Below are 21,086 nucleotides of genomic sequence, written 5' to 3'. Positions count from 1 at the left end.
TGCAAACGTGAAACATTTTTTATTGTGAAGTGTCTGAAACGAAGTATTTACATTTCGCAATATCTCAAATTCACGCAACATCTCAGAAGCCACCTTCAATTTCAACAAAAAAAGAGCGCCTTTATATTTTTCTCGTAAAGAAACTGGGAATGGTTTGTTTGAAGAACCTAACCATTGAAGTCCACAAAGAAGCCATACCACCACCTGGGGAAGCTTTGGATATTTCTGCTGTCGTGTTTTTTGTGGATTCCGAACTTGTCTGGTTGGACAGCGCTACGAGTGTTCCACTGGCAGACAAAATTGGCGGAACAGCTGAAGTGCTTGTTTTTATTACTGGATTTTCTTTGACTTCAAGGCGTGTAGACTCGACTTTTTTGGTCGTGTTGAGCTCAATACGATGGGACTTAATTCGCCTCTCATCCGCAACCGCGAACTGTGGCTCCAATAGTGATTGCGATGGCTTCGTGATATTTCGCATTTCACTGTCGATCGAGCTCACTGTCGTTATGCCATTAGTAGTATAATTGGTTATTGGAGCACTTATTCCAGGGATTGGCACAACATTTGATTTACCAGAGGGAGACAATACTGCAGAAATGGCTGAAGGTTCGAGTTTTATTTTTTTATCACCTGTGGCGTCAGCTCTAGCACGCTCGGGAGACGAAGCTGTAGAAATGGCTGTAGGTTCTGCTTTAATTTTAGTTTTACCTACCGCTGCAGCACTAGCATGCTCAATATTTACATTTTTTATTGGTTTGTTAAATCGGACATCTTCCCGACTTTTTGTTTCAATACCCTCTTGCCACATTAATGGCAAATGGAGTGCTCTACTTGCGTGTTGGCTTTCGATTTCTTGCAAGCTTTTCATTGTGGTGGCACCGGCAGTAGTTCTCGTAGCAGAGATATGTAGTGCGGGTGGCGAAACTCTACCAGAAGTAATACCGGGAGTTAAAAATCGGTGAAGAGCTGCAGCATCCGATTTGAGGGCTGGACTTCCTACAACTTCCGGGATATGTTTTTCAGTTATTCCAAGGCTCCAGGGCTCGTTGAACACTTCTTCTTTTGGTACCTTAGTTATGACACTCATCTGTGGCTTAAGTGGCAAATGATGTGGCTGTGTCATAGTGGCTTTACCATCTTCTGGAGATCCGGCCTTCGTAAGGGAACCCCCAGCGAAACCTGATACGGAAAGATTTATTGACTGCGCTTGCAACGTACCAGGCATAACAGAGTGATGTAAAACAGGCGGAATCAATGCGGGTTTTGATTTAGATTGTGGGTGTTCCATGGCACCCAGAATCAGTTGCGCAGTAAATCCGGTATCTAGAGGCTCGCCAAAAGCTGCACTTTTCGATGTTTGTGCTTTAGCATAGAACTGCTGCTGTAAGGGTACATGTGCCTTCGTCATTCTCCGTTTAACATTTCCTGTAGGACCCGCCTCCAGGATACCACCTTCAGCAATGACCTTTACAGGAACGTTAACTGATGGTAGTTGTCCTCCACTTACAGTCGTAGAGAATGACAATGCTGGAGTTAGTGGAGCAGATTCGAACTTTAATGATGGCTTTTTCGCGACTGCCGGGATAGGTTGCAGAGTAAGTCCGGTCCTCGCCGGCTCGGTTACCACAGCTCCTCTCAATACCTGTGCTTCAGCATCATACTTCGGCTGTAATGACACATGTGATTGCGAGAGTATCGCAATGAAATTGCCTTTAGAACCTGTCTCCGGGACAGCACTCTTAGCAGTGACCATTACAGGAACATTTACTGGTGGCGGGTGCCCTCCACTTGCAGCCGTAGAGGAAGATAAGGCTAGGTGTGGTTGTGCCGCTTCTGATTGCATTGGTGGGTGCTGTTTGGCTGTCAACATAGGTTGCTCAGCAAGGGCAATCATTACGGGCCCGCTTAATGCCAATTCTTTCAATTGATTTGGTTTAGCAACCGACAGCGGCTGCAATGGAACATGTGGCTGTGTCATTTTGAGTATAACATTGCCTTTAGAACCTGTCTCCGGGACAGCACCCTTAGCAGTGACCATTACAGGAACAATCACTGGTGGTGGTTGTCCTCCACTTGCAGCCGTAGAGTAAGATAAGGCTGGGGGTGTTTGCACCACTTCTGATTGTATTGGTGGGTGTTGTATGGCTGTGAACATGGTTTGCTCAGCAAGTCCAACATTTACGCGCTCGCTTAATGCCACTTCTTTCAATACATTCGGTTTAGCGCCCGAAAGTGGCTGCAATGGCACAAGTGGATGTGTCATTTTTCCTGTCACGTTTTCTTTAGAAGCTGCATCCGGGACAGCACCCTCAGCAGTGACCGTTACAGGAACATTCAATCGTCGTGGTTGTCCTACACTTGCAGCCGTAGAGGAAGATAAGGCTGAGGGTGGTTGCGCCGCTTCTGATTGTATTGGTGGGTGTTGTGTGGCTGTCAACATGGGTTGCTCAGCAAGTCCAACATTTGCGGGCTTGCTTAATGCCACTTCATTCAATCGATTTGGTTTAGCACCCGAAAGTGGCTGCAATGGCACATGTGGATGGGTCACTTTTTCTATCACGTTTCCTTTAGAAGCTGTATCCGGGACAGCACCCTTAGCAGTGACCATTACAGGAACATTCACTGGTGGCGGTTGTCCTCCACTTGCAGCCGTAGAGGAAGGTAAGGCTGGGGGTGGTGGCGCCGCTTCTGATTGTATTGGTGGGTGTTGTGTGACTGTCAACATGGGTTGTTCAGCAAGTCCAACATTTACGCGCTCGCTTAATGCCACTTCTTTCAATACATTCGGTTTAGCGCCCGAAAGTGGCTGCAATGGCACAAGTGGATGTGTCATTTTTCCTGTCACGTTTTCTTTAGAAGCTGCATCCGGGACAGCACCCTCAGCAGTGACCGTTACAGGAACATTCAATCGTCGTGGTTGTCCTACACTTGCAGCCGTAGAGGAAGATAAGGCTGAGGGTGGTTGCGCCGCTTCTGATTGTATTGGTGGGTGTTGTGTGGCTGTCAACATGGGTTGCTCAGCAAGTCCAACATTTGTGGGCTTGCTTAATGCCACTTCATTCAATCGATTTGGTTTAGCACCCGAAAGTGGCTGCAATGGCACATGTGGATGGGTCACTTTTTCTATCACGTTTCCTTTAGAAGCTGTATCCGGGACAGCACCCTTAGCAGTGACCATTACAGGAACATTCACTGGTGGCAGTTGTCCTCCACTTGCAGCCGTAGAGGAAGGTAAAGCTGGGGGTGGTTGCGCCGCTTCTGATTGTATTGGTGGGTGTTGTGTGACTGTCAACATGGGTTGTTCAGCAAGTCCAACATTTACGCGCTCGCTTAATGCCACTTCTTTCAATACATTCGGTTTAGCGCCCGAAAGTGGCTGCAATGGCACAAGTGGATGTGTCATTTTTCCTGTCACGTTTTCTTTAGAAGCTGCATCCGGGACAGCACCCTCAGCAGTGACCGTTACAGGAACATTCAATCGTCGTGGTTGTCCTACACTTGCAGCCGTAGAGGAAGATAAGGCTGAGGGTGGTTGCGCCGCTTCTGATTGTATTGGTGGGTGTTGTGTGGCTGTCAACATGGGTTGCTCAGCAAGTCCAAAATTTGCGGGCTTGCTTAATGCCACTTCATTCAATCGATTTGGTTTAGCACCCGAAAGTGGCTGCAATGGCACATGTGGATGGGTCACTTTTTCTATCACGTTTCCTTTAGAAGCTGTATCCGGGACAGCACCCTTAGCAGTGACCATTACAGGAACATTCACTGGTGGCGGTTGTCCTCCACTTGCAGCCGTAGAGGAAGGTAAAGCTGGGGGTGGTTGCGCCGCTTCTGATTGTATTGGTGGGTGTTGTGTGGCTGTCAACATGGGTTGCTCAGCACGTCCAACATTTACGGGCTCGCTTAATGCCACTTCTTTCAATCGATTTGGTTTAGCACTTGAAAGTATCTGCAATGGCACATGTGGATGTGTCATTTTTCCTGTCACGTTTTCTTTAGAAGCTGTCTCCGGGACAGCACCCTTAGCAGTGACCATTACAGGAACATTCACTGGTGGCGGTTGTCCTCCACTTGCAGCCGTAGAGGAAGGTAAAGCTGGGGGTGGTTGCGCCGCTTCTGATTGTATTGGTGGGTGTTGTGTGGCTGTCAACATGGGTTGCTCAGCAAGTCCAACATTTACGTGCTCGCTTAATGCCACTTCTTTCAATACATTCGGTTTAGCGCCCGAAAGTGGCTGCAATGGCACATGTGGATGGGTCATTTTTCCTATCATGTTCCTTTTAGAAGCTGTATCCGGAACAGCACCCTTAGCCGTGACCATTACAGGAACGTTTACTGGTGGTGACTGTCCTCCACTTGCTGGTGTAGGTGAGTATAACGTAGGGGGTAGTTGTGCAGCTTCTTGTTTTAGTGGATTGTGCTGCGTGGCTTTCAACATAAGGGGCTCAGTAAGTCCTGTTTTTACGAGCACGCTTAACGCCGTTTCTTTCAGTGGTTTTGCTTTAGCGCCCAACAGCGGCTGCAATGGAACATGCGGCTGTGTCATTGTAGCTACAACATTCACTTTAGAAGCTGTCTCCGGGACAGTGCCCTTTGCAGTGGCCGTTCTTGAAGTTTCAGTTATAGTCGGTTTTAGATTTTCTGTGCGTTTCTGCTCTATGAACCCATTTTCTTTATTTTTTATGGTCGATTGTGGTGCTGCCCTGTTTTCTGTGGGCTTCCCCTCTGTGTTAGTTGCAAGTTTACTCTTCTGAGGAAGCATTGATATCTGCGTATTTCTCTTTTGTTCTTGTTCTGTATTGTTTTGGGAATTTCTAACTAGTTGTGGACCGAGTGTTGGGGCGATAATCGTGATGTGTTTGCTTTCTTGAGATTGTGTCTCATTTATAACGATTTTGGGAAGGTTTCTGTGTGCTTGTTGTTGCCCGGTATCTGTTGTAGTTCGTATGGTTTTAGTCGGCACTTCTTGCTTCCTCCGTCGCTTTCCGTTATTTCTGTTTCTTTTTCTTCCACGTAGCCTTCTCCTTCTTTTTCTTCGCTTCCTCTGATTTCGCGAGGATTTGCTAACCATGGTAGACGGAGAAGCCTGCGGTCGCAGTATTGATGGTGCCCCAAGAACCGCTTCACCGATACCTGTAGCTGGCTGAGATATGTTTGCATGTATTGCTGATTTTTCAGTTGACTGTGATTGGTTTGATGCGGTGGCGTAGTTTGCCCCAACCTCCGAAGCGTTGGTGCTATTTTGGAACAGCTCTACTTTTGATATTATCGCATTTTTTTCTGGTACCAAACCAGGCGTTATATTTGCATGCTTTAGCCCAGGTGCATGTGATGGTATTTGCGGTGCATTTTTCGAACCTTCGTCCTCCTCCTCTTGACTGGATGTTCCTTCAGCTGCCCAGGACGTTGGATTTCCCATGAGCGGTTCGCCCCAATTCTCTTCTTTCTCGTCAGTGTCTCGACCTGTGTGTAAAATTTCATAGAATTGAATGACTGTGCAGCAAAGACACCAGAGCGGGAGACCGTGAACGTTTAGGCAATGGATTTCAGAAAACCTGATCAACGTCATCAATAAATTGTTCCTCATGAACAAATTTTAATAACAAATCATGTGGCAGGAGTAGAAGAATTTTCTAACTCCATAGATGGTTACTTACCTAAGTACGTATCCCTCTTTTTACGATGAAAGATTCGTTTCTGTATTTGTAATCGATCGTCATATCTAGAGTTGATGCGCTCTGAAAGAGTGTCCTTCCAGCAGATTCCGGCAGTGCATTTTCTATATTGACGTTCCTGTAGAGAGCATTCGTTATACATCAGGTACAGTTCTTGTTTCGAGCGAAAAGTTATAAACGTATTTCCTGGAATAATGTTACAAATCGTTCCACGCTATGGGTCGTTCCACGTGAACTGTCCCATAGTTCGCGCTCGACGATCTGCGATTTCGATTATAAGCTGAGGAGTACCTTTCTCGAGCAAGAAGCCTGTCCCCAAAACGTTTTTATTTTGTGTTTAAATACAATTTTGTTGAAAGACAACGACTACTTAAAGCTTCATTGACGCATGAAGGAGGTATGTGACGGTGACAAAGAGGGTCTGCATCCTCTAAAATTTGGTTATACACTAAAAGTGTGCATTCAAAAGAATTACTGGAGTGCCTTCACCACAAGTAAAAAACAATGATATCCTTCACAGAGTTGTTCTGGCACATATACACTCAAACTAACCTATCACACATGCTGTGGTGACTAATAGGAAAGTATATCGTTACCTACCCAGCAAGGTGTTCCATCTATCTCGCGGCGAATCTCTGTGTGGATAGGTCCATTTATTCCAGAAGTTACGCACAAGTAGTAGCAGGGCATCATTCTCATTGTCTGAAAAGAGCGTGGTGAGTGTCATAGGTGAAGAAAACAAAATTGAATACTTCGCATAGGTAAATTAAGTCGCCATGATTTGCTCGAAACAGTCAGTCAACCAGTAGGTGCAATATCACTTTCATAAATTACTTGCACTATATTACCAAGGTCATGTTGTCGTATTTCAGCCACCTTTGCTGTAACGAGCGTAGTGAAGGCCAACATACTTTTTCGGTGAAGGCCAATATACTCTAGGCTGTTACGCCTGAGAGCCCAGACAGAACGTCATTGCCTCTGCAAAGGCAGTATGTGTCAATGCCAGCGAGCGAGCTCACCTGACGCCATCATCTCAACGACGTCATCAAGCGGCGGCGCCGGTCTGTCTTACGCAACACACGGCGAGCTCGCTCAGCCCATGGGCCCGATGAAGCAAGCGGCACCATCCAGTCTGGCGAGTCTTACGCAATGCGTGGCAACATCACTCGTCCTTGGGTGCAACCCAGCGCAGCGGCTCCCGATTCGAGGATTATGACGCCATCCAGCGGCGGGCCCCGATTGGACTATTCTGACTTGACCGAGTGGCAGTTCCTATTGAAAGTTGCTGACGTAAGGCATCCACCCGGGGCCTATAAAGAACCAAGCGGCGCTTCACAAAGAAGCCGACGTATGCGTCAGAAACAATACATCTCAGCTCTTCGAGCCCTTTCGCTGTCGGCCCAGCCGGTTACCTTGGCAGCGGCGAGTTTCGTAGCTGTGGCGCATTCGGGACCGTGTTGGCGTCACGCTTCCTAACAGAGGATGGCCGCTGGGGGATCGGCCGGCGTCAGCGACATCGATGCGGTAAGTGCCTGATGTTCTCCCCCCAGTTCACCAGACTGCTCCAGCACAGGTTATAGTAGTTTAGAGAACGGCTGTGTGAAGCATTAGAGTGACCATTGATCGTTTCAAGCCAAGTCGGATCGCTTTAAAACCAAAGTTGCTGCGGAGGGTGTAAACACGATAGTGTTAAAAATTGCTTGCGCGTCTTGCTAGTAGACTTATAGTGGGTACTGCATGTATATTCTTAACAGGGGCAAACAGCAACAGGCTAGTGTGAACGATGGAGAACCTTAAAGTGTAGCAACTCATCGAAATTTGTGAGGAACTTGGCCTTAGTTTGGGTCGTGCGAAGCGAAAGCAAGCGATCCTTGAAATCATGAAGAATGAAGGAGTGTCAGCTGAGGAAATCGATGAGGCCTGGACGGATATGAAAGCACCACACGAGGAGTCTGAAAGGCGAGAAGTTGAAGTTCGCGAATGTCAAGAAGCAGAAAGGCGTGAACGTCGCGAGCGTGAGGAGGCCGAGAGACAGGAGCGCCTCGAGTTAGAAAGAATAGAATGGGCAATCCTAGTGTTCGCAGGCGCTTAGCGTAGCTTCTGCGACGGTTCAGGTCAGCGTTCATAGCTTTCGAGACCATCTGCCACCGTTAGTAGTAGGCGAGGACATGGCGAAACAACTCGTCAAGTTTGAGCACGTCTGTGAGCGAAATGCTTTGGAGCGGTCCCTTTGGGTGCAGCACCTGTTAGCGCTACTTCCCAGCGAAGTGTCTGACGTGATAACGTGCTTTTCAAGGGAAGCGTTTGAGAGCTATTACGGGATTAAGGAAGTGCTTTTGAGACGTTATAAGTTGTCACCCGAGGCTTTTCGGCAAAGGTTCCGGTATACAAGAAAGGGGAATGAGTCACACGTTGACTTCGCGTTTCGTCCTAAAGCTGATTTAATTGAATAACTCAAGGGCGAAGATGTTTATGAGGATCGCGATAAGGTGGTAGAATGCATTGTATTAGAACAACTCTACCACTGCATCGAGTATGACGTCAAGCTTTGGCTGCAGGACAAGCTTGGCGAAGCACAGCTAAGCAAGGCAGCACAGTTAGCTGAGGAGTATTATAGTCGCCGAAAGTTGCATATTACGGCAGTGCACGTTCAAAAGGATGAACGAAAAGAGAGCTTTTCAAAGAAATCTGATCAACGGAAACCCACTGCGCACCGTAATTTCAAGAAGGACCCGTCTCTTACGAAGGGCATTGTAGGGGAAGGGCAAACGGAAGCGGAGAAATCGAGTGAGGTTCCTAAACAACGCACGGATACCACACGAGTGTTTGAATTACAGAAGCCGCTACTCTGCTACAACTGCAAAAAGGAAGGGTACATTGCGGTAAACTGTAAGCAAAAGTTTGCTTTTGCAACAATCCGAGAATCGAAAAAAAAAACATGCGGTTGTTAGAGTCGTATCTCCGGAAAATTAGTTTGAATGGGAAAGCGTATCCAGCACTGCGAGACTCACCGGCAACCATGGTTGTTGTTCATCCTTCGTTTGTGTCTCCGCAAGACTTTACAGGAGTATTCGCGTGGATCAGGCAAGTCGCCGAGGAGCAGAGTGCTTGCTTACCAATCGCAACAGTTGTCATTGAAGGCCCGTTCGGCAAGCTTCGCACCGAAGCGGCTGTGTCTGCCGCGCTTCCCGATTGTTTTCCTTATCGTTTTTCCAATAACTCTGACCAACTTCTCAAAGAGCAGGGTAAATCGTTCTTCTCCAACTAAGCGTACATGGCCCTCACGCGACCGCAAGCGCGGAAGCTTTCGCAGGCACTTGATCTTGTTCAATGTGGTTAAACACCACCTGCAAAAGCTGCTGATCTGTGTGACCTTGGCGGCGAGTCAACAGAACCTCAGACAGGAAATTCTCCGTGTGAGTCACTCGAGCAGTCACTTGAGCGGGCCCATCACCGAAGTGACTGGCACGGTCTCTGTCGGCGGAGGAGACGACATGGCGCATTGAGTCAGAGCGAGAGGCGTGCAACACTCTCGCCTGTAGCAGAAAGTTGGCGTGAATTGTCGAGGGTTGATCGAGAAACCCTCATTCTAGAGCAGCGTGAGGATTTCTCGATTAACGCGCGGAGGGAAAGCGTAAACTTGGAAAAAAAAAGAATGCTTTCTTTTTTGAGAAGGAAGGGCCCCTGTATCGGAGCTACACATATGTGCAACGTCGCAAGTATCAGCAGCTCTTGGTGCCACAAAAGTATCGTCGCCAACTATTGGAACTGGCACATGAAAACGCGGGGGCAGGGCATCACGGCATAAAAAAAGACCAAGGATAGAGTTTCCCTTAAGTTTTATTGACCGAAATGCTGGAAGGATATTGAAGAGTTCGTACGCTCATGCGACACTTGACAGAGGGCTGGGAAATCCATGGGCAAGCGGAAGGCACCCATGAAGCCTGTGCCAATTATCACAGAACCTTTTCAGCGCCTAGTAATTGATATCGTTGCGCCATTGCCAGAGTCAAGGTAAGGTTGTCTGTACATCCTGACCACCCTCTGTGTAGCCACAAAATTTTCAGAAGCGATACCTCTTAAGGAGTTCTATCCCCCTCATGCCGTGGATGCTATGCTCTCTATATTTGCACGTGTCGGATTTCCTTCTGAAATTCTATGCGACAACGGTAGTGTCTTCACCAGCTGCTTTACTTCTACCTTTTTGGATAAAAGTGGAATAAAAGTAGTGCACAGCTTGATTCATCACCCGCAATCTAATCCGGTAGAGCGTATGCATTCCGTTCTGAAACGGATACTGAGAGCTCTTTGCTACGAGCACAAATGCGACTGGGAAGCGTGCATTCCTCCCGATATGTTCGCTTTGAGATCCGCTCCTCATGAGAGCACTGGTTTTAGGCCTGCAGAGCTTGTGTATGGCAGGAGTTTGAAAACACCATTGCGTGAGTCCTGGGAGGATTTTATGAGGTCCCTGATCTAGTTGCGTTTCTTCTAGACCTCCTGCAGAGGCTTGTAAAAACGAAAGATTTTGTGGAAAGCCACATTAAGGCTGCACAAGTGTTGTCAAAGGAGTACTATACGACAAATTGGCGAATAAACGCACCTTTGAAGTGGGTAGTCAGGTAATGCTGCTGCGGCCGTCCAAAAAGAACAAGCTTGAGGTTCATAGGGAAGGGCCCGCCAAAGTAACATATAAACTTTCTGATATCAATTATGAAGTGAAATTTGGAAGGCGCCCGAACAAAATTTACCACAGTAACTTGATGAAACCATACGTTCAACATCAAGCGGTCGTATATCTGCTTTTAAATGCTTCAGAGGAAGAAGGAGCAGATATTTTGACTTCTAGTGATGTAATCGAGAGGACATTTGATGTAATCTTGGGGCAGTTTAACCTGGAGCCTTGGTAAGTGACGTCCAGAAGGAGGACTTGAGGAGTATTGCATGTTTTCGAGTTTAAAGACGGGTTTTCGGACCGGCCCAAAAACACGACGGTGATTGAACATGATATCGAGCCAACTTGTGGGGAGCCAATTCGTAGCAAGCCGTATCGATTTTCTCTTGCGCAAAAACAGATCATGAAAGAGGAGATTGATAAAATGTTGGAGTTGGGAGTCAGTGTACCGGGCGAGAGTGACTATACATCCCTTCTTTGGTTCTAGTGCCGGGAAAGAACCCGAGGCCATGCATCGATTATCGGTGTATTAACTCCCCAACTCGGGATCAAACTTACTCGATACCAAATGTAGAGAAGAAGGTAGAAACTGTGTCACAGTATAGTTATATTTCCACGTTAGACCTTGTTCGAGGGTATTGGCAAGTCCCCCTTACGGAGCGCGCTAGCCGCTATGCCACATTCGTTTCTCCATTCTGAACGTATCGTCCACTTAAGCTGAGTTTTAGTTTGAAAAATGATCCCTTTTGTTTTTCAGGCTTGATGGACCGCGTTCCTAATGGCCTCTTGAGTTCGCTCTATCTTGACGATGTCACCATCTTCCCAAATAGCCGGGAAGAACATGAAGAGCATTCACGAGTCGTGCTCAACAGGTTTAAAGGCGCTGGTCTTACCGCGAAACCTGCTAAATATCACCTAAGGTGCTTCGAGGTGCCTTGCCTGGGACACGCGTTGGGGCGTGGCCGGCATAGACCTTTACAAATTAAGGTAGCCGCCGTCGTAAACTATCCACAACCAACCAAAAAATCTGAGATAAGGGCATTCTTGAGGCTAGCTGGATACTATCAGTATTACGCGCAAAACTACTCTAGCATTGCCAGCCCTCTAACTGACGCACTTCGAAAATCCGATTGATTGATTTGTGGGGTTTAACGTCCCAAAACCACCATATGATTATGAGAGACGCCGTAGTGGAGGGCTCCGGAAATTTTGACCACCTGGGGTTCTTTAACGTGCACCCAAATCTGAGCACACGGGCCTACAACATTTCCGCCTCCATCGGAAATGCAGCCGCCGCAGCCGGGATTCGAACCCGCGACCTGCGGGTCAGCAGCCGAGTACCTTAGCCACTAGACCACCGCGGCGGGGCCTTCGAAAATCCGAGCTGGTTAAAGTAGTATGGGACTTAGAAAAGAGAATGCGTTTTGCAAGCTGAAACAGGCCCTAAGCGAAAAGCCCGTTCTCATCGCACCCGATTTCTCTAAGGAATTCGTCATTCAATGCGACGCGAGTGATCGCGGCATGGGAGCTATATTGTGTCAGGAAGGCAGTGCTGGTAACGGAAGGCCAGTTTTGCATTTAAGTCGAAAACGTAGCTGCAGGGAAGAGGCATACAGTACCTCTCAAAAAAAATGCGCTTGCCTCGCGTGGGCCGTTTAAAAGAGCCTGTTATGTCTCTCGTTCCAGGTTACTGGTCGAAACGGACCACTGTCCTCTAACCTGGTTAAATAAAGAGTCGCCTAAAAGTGGCCGGTTACTGAGGTGGATCATCATACTCCAACAGCACTGTTTATACGTTCGCTATGAAAAAGGAAAGCTGAACGCTAATGCAGACGCATTCAGCCATGCGTTTTAGTTGGTACCTTCTCCGCCTTTTGGCCTTTCCCTGGCGAGTCGGGGCAAAATGTTGTCCTCATCACGACCTTAGCTGAGCGTTCTCCTCCAGAGTGATCTCAAGGGGCCAACTTTATGTTGTATTTTATTTCATTACGTTGTTGTACGTGTAAAAGTTTGAGTTTCATTTTAAGAGTCTTGTGTCCCTCATGTGCCTCTTGATGTATAGAGCGAACGAAATTCCGATGGACAAGTAGCTAGGTATATGTTGTACTATATTTTGTCTGGGGTTCTGTCGGGTAAGCGAGGGTTATTGCCTGTGTCGTGTGTTGTCTGTTGTCGAACCGTTCTTGAAAAGTTGCAGAACCATCGACGAGTTTTGGCGACAAGCCAGTGGAGCTGGGATCCGCCCTCAAGAATGGGATGTGTTAACTGAACTGAGCCTGGAGCCACATCCTTTACTTGGCCCTGGAGGCAAACCTGGAGGGACCTGGCGAACGAGCGCGCCTGACATCCGAGCCACGTGGAAGCAGCTCGTTTTTCCGGCGCATTCTCTGGCCGTGGGGGTGCTGTTACGCCTGAGAGCCCAGACCAAACGTCATTGCCTCTGCAAAGCAATCTGTGTCAATGCCAGCGAGCGAGCCCACCTGACGCCATCATCTCAACGACGTCATCAAGCGGCAGTGCCTGTCTGTCTTACGCAACGCACGGCGAGCTCCATCAGCCCACGAACCCGATGAAACAAGCGGTGCCATCCAGTCTGGCGAGTCTTACGCAATGCGTGGCAACATCACTTGTCCTTGGGTGCAACCCAGCGCAGCGGCTCCCGATTTGACGATTATGACACCACCCAGCGGCGGGTGGCAATTGGACGATCCGGACGTGACCGAGTGGCAGTTCCTATTGGACGTTGCTGACGTAAGACATCAACCCGGGGCCTATAAAGAACTGAGCGGCGCATCGCCAAGAAGCCGACGTATGCGTCAGAAAGGAGACATCTCGGCTCTTCGAGTTCTTAGGCTGTCGGACCCAGTGCCGAATATTTAACGCCTCTATTTCTATGCTGCACATAAACCTTGCCTTAACTCACCGTCGTCTTGTCCACTTGTCTATCAGTTCTGCACAGAAGCAGTCACGAGCTGAGAAACACTCGCTACCAAACGGCTGGTGACCTTGGCGGCCCTTGACCTCGGCGCACTTCGCAACAGTGTCGGCGGCGGTGCGAGTCGTAACAAGGCCCGTGTTCTTAGATTCTGGCACACGTTAAAAAACCCCAGGGGGTCGAAATCTCCGGAGACCTCCGCTATGGCGTCCCTCATAGTCATGTCATGCTTTAGGAAGCAAAATACAAATTAACTATATTACTGTTAAATCAGATTACTTACGCCTCATCACGAAACAAACGAAGGAATAAACGCTTGGCCACGGCCGTCGGCAGGATTTTCTCTTGGGGGTGAAAACCATCATTGCATCGCGGCTGAGGGAGAACGAGAGAACTGGTCTAGGTTTGTTTGGGAGCAAGTGCTGTTGTGGCTTGAGGGGGGCAAGTGCCCCTTTTGCACTTCTCCTCTGACGCCCATGTGCTTCGCTTTATCAACCTACCCACAGCACTGCAAAACTTGCTCTATTTGTATTAACCGCAGATGCAGTAGTGAATACGTTATACATGCAGAGTTGGTTAGCGTGTGTCAGATGCATACGTCCAAATTGGTCTGGCGGCTAAAACGCTAGAAATAAAGGGAGAATTTAAACAAGAACTACTTGAATCGGCAAGGTGTTGCTGCTAGCGCATGAATTTAATGCAGCTGAAAACGGCGTAAAAGCGAAAAATTATGTGTGGCCTACTATAAATATACATATGTATCACTGGTTCAACAAGCCAACGCACTTTTGCATTATTACACACGAAAAAACGTAAAATCGCGGGACGGCTTTCTGCTCTCCCATAGTAGCGTACCTAATATTTTAAATCATTAATCACTTCTTCTAAACAGACATAAAATCAAGGCTTCCAGGCGTGACCACAACAACTGCGCTTTCCTCGTGTCTTCATAAAAATAGAAAGAAAAGAAAACGAAGATAATAGATAAAGCAACGCTACTGCTCTGAAGCGCGAGCGCTGCTCCTACGCGGGTGGTGAGCGACTTTCCCGCAAGACATTTGAACCCAAGATGGCGTACCTTGGCGCAACTCTGCTACCTAAAGGTAGCATATCCAGTAAGTCTACGCTGTGTGAGATATGAACGCCGTCTGACGGTGTCGAGGGGAAACACGAGCTTGTGCAGAACCTTGGACCACAGTCAGGTGACAGCACCATATTGTCAGCAGAGCGCTTTTACGTGCATAGCGTCGCATTTTCAGAGCAACGCAAGAAACACTAGAGTCTTTAAAATCACGTATCTATGTACTTTTTGGTGAAATAACACACCACCTAACACCTGCGTATTGATGTTGCCTCTCGTATATTCATAATATTTGCTTTTTGATCAACAATGTTCACAAGTACGAAGCAACCACTAGTTCAAGATGGCTGGGCATACAGCAAGGGCTTAAACTTTGATCGGTTAGCAGAATCGTTTAACAGATAGACAGATCAAGATTTCAGCGTTCAGGTATCCCAAAACAGACTATTATCATGAAAAACGGTTGAATACGTACCAGCTCCTGTGACCACAGGCGTTTGCAAGCGTCATGCTGTGACCTATTTACTGGTGTCGCATTAGAAAATCCTGAAAGTAAGAAAAACATGCACTTTTTAGACCAACATGAGCGATATAAGCACTTGTTCTTAGAATAACGCTGTGTTGTACTTACGCGTGTTTGAAGTATGCTATAGAAAAGGACATAAATAGTTTATAAACTCGCAACGCTTTTTTTCCGCGCCCACTGCACTAAATTTAAGCCTATTTCATTCGATCAATACGTCTCTTTAGAAAACGCAAAAAAAAACATTTCAGAAGAAAGCATTACGGGATGATGCTCCGTTGTAATAGGGTTATCAGCATATCAACACGGCTAAACGTCGCAGTATTACCGTAGGAGTGTTCTACGTCGGAAGCTTATTGCCCTATACTACCATGTCACAAGCGCCGTCGCAAGCTCCTCGATGTAATTATGACACATGATGTGGACAGATGACTTGGACGACAACATAAACGTAGTCCTGGCTAAGTTTTAGTACCAACGACATCATCACACCATGTTAACAATATTAATGAGAAATAACAGACAATGATGCCAATGAAAGTATAGGAGATGGTATTAGAAGTAATTTTACTGCAACTATGATGAAATGTGATGACCGCCATTGTAGCTCCGCATTGGGCGCGCGATTCGAAGATCGCAGGTTCGTATCCCCCAGTGGCAAGTTACCTTTTCGTTCACTTTTCTTTCTTCACATTTGCATTACAAATACTTCTAAAATCCCTATACTTCTCTTGGCATCATTGTTTTTTTTCAATATTATTGTGTTTAAAACAATAAAAACGAGCCCTTAAATCTACACTTCTTTCCGCTGCGTTAACAAAAAAGTTGTATTATAATAAAGATGACGGGAAAACTGCTTGCGCAATATAAACACGGAACAATGATTTACAATGTATTTGTACAATGCACAACCAACTAGACACAAGAATAAGTATGTAGAAACATAAAGCAAAAGAACACATGCATTCTTATTACTTTTGCAAAATAACTTTAGAACATAAACATTGGCTACTTTGCTTAATCCAGATCCCGTGTGCCAATAACATTCTTTCAACTGTTCCTCAGCTCTCCTAAACATTGATTCGTAGTCGGAGGTGTGAGACATAATACTTACATTAATAAGCTCATAGAGCTGATGGCTTTTACTCGTTTGTGGTATTCCAGTACATTTGACGTATATTTTTGTCCTTTTTACCAGAAATAGTAAGTAATATATGAGCGCTGGTAACCTAACTGTGAGTACAACTTGAACTGTGAAAGCAATAAGTAATTCTGCAAGACAACGTGATACCAATGATGACAATGACTTTAAAATGTTTTTTTGTATTTATGTAGTTCAGACACATTACACTTTGGGGAAAAAAAACGAGTTCGTCACAGGAACAGCAGCAGGACTGCTGACTGCTGTTACTAAACACCAGCGTGTTTTTCCGCTACGGCTGTGCCGACGTATTTGCATCCCAGATATGACGTTGTAAATAGTCACTGACAGGTTGCGCAAAAAACGAAAAAAAAAAGTTTCAACATCGGGTGCCAACCCTGTGACGTCTCGCCAGTGTTGTCACAACACGAAAAAATATGGTACCAGATTTATTCCATAAAGCTGATGAAAAAGCAGTAGATTTTAATTTTTAGTTCTTGTGCCTGAATTCGCATCACAAATTTAGCGCTGACATAAGCAATTTACCGCAGAGTACTATAACTTGATGAATTAGTAAAAAATAATTACTCAGAAATACTAGTTCCCAGATAATGTCAACCTAGCATCATTAAAGGCTCTGATAAAATGTTAATAGATTTCTGATGGCACTCCGCACATTGAAGCTTCAGTGTTTCAGGCACGAAAAGAGACACAATGAGCCACTTTCTGAAGATGGGTGGATTTTAAGTTCCGCACTGTAATTTGCAAGCACAGGCGGGCACGGGATTTTCCCTGGAGGAGATGAGCTCATTGGCAATGCATGGTGAGCCCAAACAGATCCTCTTCTTGGAGGTACGCAATAAAAATTAAGCGGGAACCAGGTGATTCTACACATGTGTACTCACTCTCTTGGTTTGCACCAACAAGAGTGGTTTACATCGCTGGTGTTCAGATGCACGTCAAGAAACCGGAGGTGGTGAAAAATCCTGGAGCCCTGCAGTGCCTGCACTACGGCGTCTCAGTCGTTAGCACTTTGACTTGCATATGTGAGTTGGTACATACTTGGGTAGGCTTCAGCGCGAATTGGATGAAGATAAAGAAGACACACAGAATAGCGCTCATCTGTGTTCTGTGTGTCTCATCTGTCTTCGACTAATCCGCACTGATGCTTACCCAAGTCTCATAATCATGTCGTGGTTTCGGCAGGTTAAATGCCAAGAATTATTGCATACAATATTTCCATCGCCGGTTCTGCGTCTGACATTGTCACACGCTCATTCTCTTAGAAGTACCACGTAGCTAATGTCGCCATCTAGGTGAAATGTTTTCCCATGCACTGAAACTTTCGTGCATAAAATGATTTTCTCCCTGTACGTGCATTCACTACTCCACATTCCAGGGAGGGCCTGAGAACCATAGAGGTTTAAAAAAAAAGTCCTGCCTGAATGTCACACCTCTGAGCACGTTCTGTTAATTTTGTGTACTAAAAAAGAGTAGTGGAAGGGATGAAAAGAAAGGGACTGTAGCATGTGAAAAAAAATGGTTCTGATAGTCTAGCTATGGTCGAAGGCGGGACGCTAACAAACTTTATTTGCTCACATACATGCTGTAAAGTTATTGCGAAATGTCAATGCGACTAAAAAAAATCTGCAAGTGGCTTTTCTGCAAGAATAATTCACATAAGCAAACACTGGATCACAAGATTTTTTAGGCCCCGCCGCGGTGGTCTAGTTTAGTGGCTAAGGAACTCGGCGGCTGACCCGCCGGTCACGGGATCAAATCCCGGCTACGGCGGCTGCATTTCCGATGGAGGCGGAAATGTTGTAGGCCCGTGTGCTCACATTTGGGCGCACGTTAAAGAACCCCAGGTGGTCAAAATTTCCGGAGCCCTCCACTACGGCGTCTCTCACAATCATATGTTGGTTTTGGGACGTTAAACCCCACATATCGATCGAACAAGCTTTTTTTAGTGCTCTCAGCTTTCAGCGAAGATAATGCACTGTGAAAAGAGAAACGACAAAAAGGAAAGGCAGGGATGCGTGCTGATGGAAAGTATGTTTCTCTTTCTTTTATCCTGTTGTCCGAAATACTCATTTAGAAAATACGCTCGCTCATGCATTCTAAGAAATTATTTTGCTGTGTTCGCCACCACCTGGCACTACGTCAAATAAAATCGATGCTAAAAAAGCTGCAGCTTTGCGATCATTTCTTTAGAAAATAAAGTCAGAAGATTCGGACACCTTATCCTTCAATCAGCAGAAAATTTAAAGTTTCGGTAGATCTACTGATAAATCGACATCCTTAACAATACTGCTTATCGGTCTGCAGCACGCGGCACGATACCACTATTAAAGAAAGCCGCAAAGCGCACGTAGTCTAACTTGCTGATGGCGAGCTCGTTATATGCATCATATACCGTTGGCGGTGCTCAGAGCTCAGCAACTTGAGCGCGTTTTGTCATGAGTAGCGAGATGGCGCAAAGAGCACAAGTCACGTGCTCTGTAAAGATCGTCGCCCCGAGCGTTGCGAGCCGCGCGCGCCTCCCCGGGGCGTGGTTGCTCGTGCGCACGCGCTCGTATCGTGATTCAGGCGCTTTGTACCTGTTGTGCTCCCACCGGAAGCTTTAAAGACGATAGTCTTTCTTGGGGACCTTCGACGCAAAAATTTTTGTTTGTTAGTTCATTTGTCTGTTCGTCGCGCCCTTAACGGCACTCTAAAAGGCACCAGACGGCCGACCCCACCTGCAGCGCCCACCAATATTGCAAAAGATTCAGCGTTCATACTTGTGCGATTGTCAATTCAAAAACAATTATAGCGCATTCATAAGGCCGCATAACAACACGTCAATATTCTGTATGTGTGTCTTTTACTAGAAAAGGCATACATAAGTAATTCTAAGGACCATAGCGTTTATTCCGCTGCGCTGACCATGCAACACGTGCGCGAAAAGGCAAGTGTTTCCAACACTTTGCTAAGAAGACACGGTGGTGTCACCTACCCGTTGCCTTGCATTCTACACCTTATCACTACCGAGACAGGCGCGCACGCCGCGCGCTTCGTTTTACAAGATAACTGCCAGATAGCGCTCATGTCTCACGTGAAACGTGACTTGTTGCGCTCGTTGCCCTCCGCTGCATGCTCGAGGCACTCTAACGCAGCGCCTCCAAAATACAATTTACCGGTTTGCTCGCACAGAACATAAAAAAAAAACGTCTTGTTCACTTTCTCCAAAACCAAGACTATCGTCTTTCAACACGTAGATACGGGACTGATTTTTTTATAGATGACAGTCTTTCTTGGGATACTTCAACGCGAAAATTTTGGTCTGGTTATCTGTACATTTGTCGGTTTGTCCGCCGTATCGTTACCTCGAACGGCACCAAGCGATGCTCGAAACCACCAACCCCATCCGCAGCATTCACCAATATTGCTCAATTTTTAGCGTTCATACCTGTACGATTGTCAATTAAAAAGCAATTAATGCGCATATCTGAGGCACCATAACAAAAACAAGTCAATATTTTGTATGTGTGTCTTTATACTAGAGAAGGCGCACATAATTCTAAGGACCGTAGCGTTAATCACGCTGCGCTGACAGTGCAACGCGATGCTCAAAAACGCAAGTGTTTCCAACGATTTGCTAAGACTAGAGTAACTGTGTATGGTCCCTACGGGACCAGAGGAGCGCATAGGTGCGCCATCTTGCCTCGCTACCAACCAGCTATGCGGCGAAGTCACCCTCTGTTTGGTGTCACCCTCTGGGTGTGTGTGTGTGTGTGTGTGTGTGTGTGTGTGTGTGTGTGTGTGTGTGTGTGTGTGTGTGTGTGTGTGTGTGTGTGTGTGTTTACGTGTTGCATATTGACATACTAGCTCAGTTTGAGTCCTTTACACACTGTTTGCAGTGCTTGATGCCCGCTTTTCCGCCCGATTGCCAACAAGGTGCAACGTAAGAGCTGACTAAATAGCGTGGTGAAAAAAAAAGTGACATTCTTGCTGAACGTGTGGCGGAAAGGGCAGAGTGAACGTTAGCAACTTTTTTTTTGCCCTGTGACATTCACATTTCGCATATTTTTGATATTTTTGACCGGATAACAAGCGGGAGCGAGGAGGAGAAGGAAGACAAGAACAACAAGAGAGAATGCAGGGAGGTTAACCAGGCACACGCCCGGTTTGCTACCCTACACTGGGGGATTGGGAAGGGAATATAAATATGAGAGAGAGAGAGGAAAGAAAAGAGAAATAGAGAAAAGAAAGGCATCAGTCAATCTGCTGACGCGTATGCAGCGGTGGCACTGCACAAAAGTTAAAGGTGTTCACATAGGCTTGTAGTCCTCAAAAAGCACAAGACGTCTTTGATTGCTTTTTGAGCCGACGAAAGACGAGGACGGTGTTACAGTAGCATCTGCATAAAAAGTTGCCGATCGTCCAATTGTCGCAATGCGTCCGAAAGCTTCTGTCTTTCAGAGGCGAATCGAGGGCAATGGCATAGCAGATGGTCGTTGTCTTGTTCGGTGACGCAGACGTCGCATTCCGCATTGTTGGTCAATCCAATAAGGGTTGTATATGTTTTTGTGAAGGCAACCCTCATCCATAGGCGACAAAGAAGTGAAGCTTCACGCCGACGAAGTCCGGATGGAGGTCAAAGTTCCAGTCGAGGGTTTATTTGGTAGAGTCTCGTATGTCTTATGCTTGGGGTGTTCCCCTCCAGCAGACACAGACTACGTGCCAGGTGACGAAGTTGCTTCGCAGTGTCTGTCCTTGACAAAGGAATCAGAAGGGCGTGCTCTTCTTGGTGGGATGTGCGAGCCTCGTTGTCTGTGGAATTATTGCCACTGATGCCACCATGACCAGGTAGCCACTGAAACTTGACCTCGTGGCCTGTTTCTGTGACGTGGCGAAGAAGCTTGACAACCTCGTATGTTGACTGTTCGTGGCAACGTCATCGAAGGACTGACTGTATGCTCTGTAAGGCCGGTTTCGAGTCAGAAAACATAGCTCATTTACGCGGTCTCTGGGATTTGGTGTACTCTAGGGTGCCACGCAAAGCCGCAAGTTCTGC

At 46.7% G+C, this 21,086-nt stretch overlaps 2 long non-coding RNA genes across 2 annotated transcripts in view; one reads left to right on the top strand and one right to left on the bottom strand.

Moving 5' to 3' along the window:
* Window positions 1-21,086, bottom strand: part of LOC142803947 (uncharacterized) — a 39,194-nt gene continuing 18,108 nt past the window's right edge. Inside the window, exons 2-5 of the long non-coding RNA XR_012894384.1 lie at window positions 14,839-14,909; window positions 6,273-6,374; window positions 5,655-5,790; window positions 1-5,460 (exon numbers count right to left, since the gene is read on the bottom strand). This is a non-coding gene — a long non-coding RNA (uncharacterized LOC142803947). The remainder of the gene's footprint in view (window positions 5,461-5,654; window positions 5,791-6,272; window positions 6,375-14,838; window positions 14,910-21,086) is intronic.
* Window positions 6,665-13,270, top strand: LOC142803365 (uncharacterized). The gene is made up of 2 exons (XR_012894078.1): window positions 6,665-7,196; window positions 12,539-13,270. It is a non-coding gene; the product is annotated as an uncharacterized LOC142803365 (long non-coding RNA).

This window comes from Rhipicephalus microplus, chromosome 3 (assembly GCF_043290135.1).
Source record: "Rhipicephalus microplus isolate Deutch F79 chromosome 3, USDA_Rmic, whole genome shotgun sequence".
Lineage (NCBI taxonomy): Eukaryota > Metazoa > Arthropoda > Arachnida > Ixodida > Ixodidae > Rhipicephalus > Rhipicephalus microplus.
Note: the sequence above shows the minus strand (reverse complement) of the source record. Positions and strands in the feature narration are given on the sequence as shown.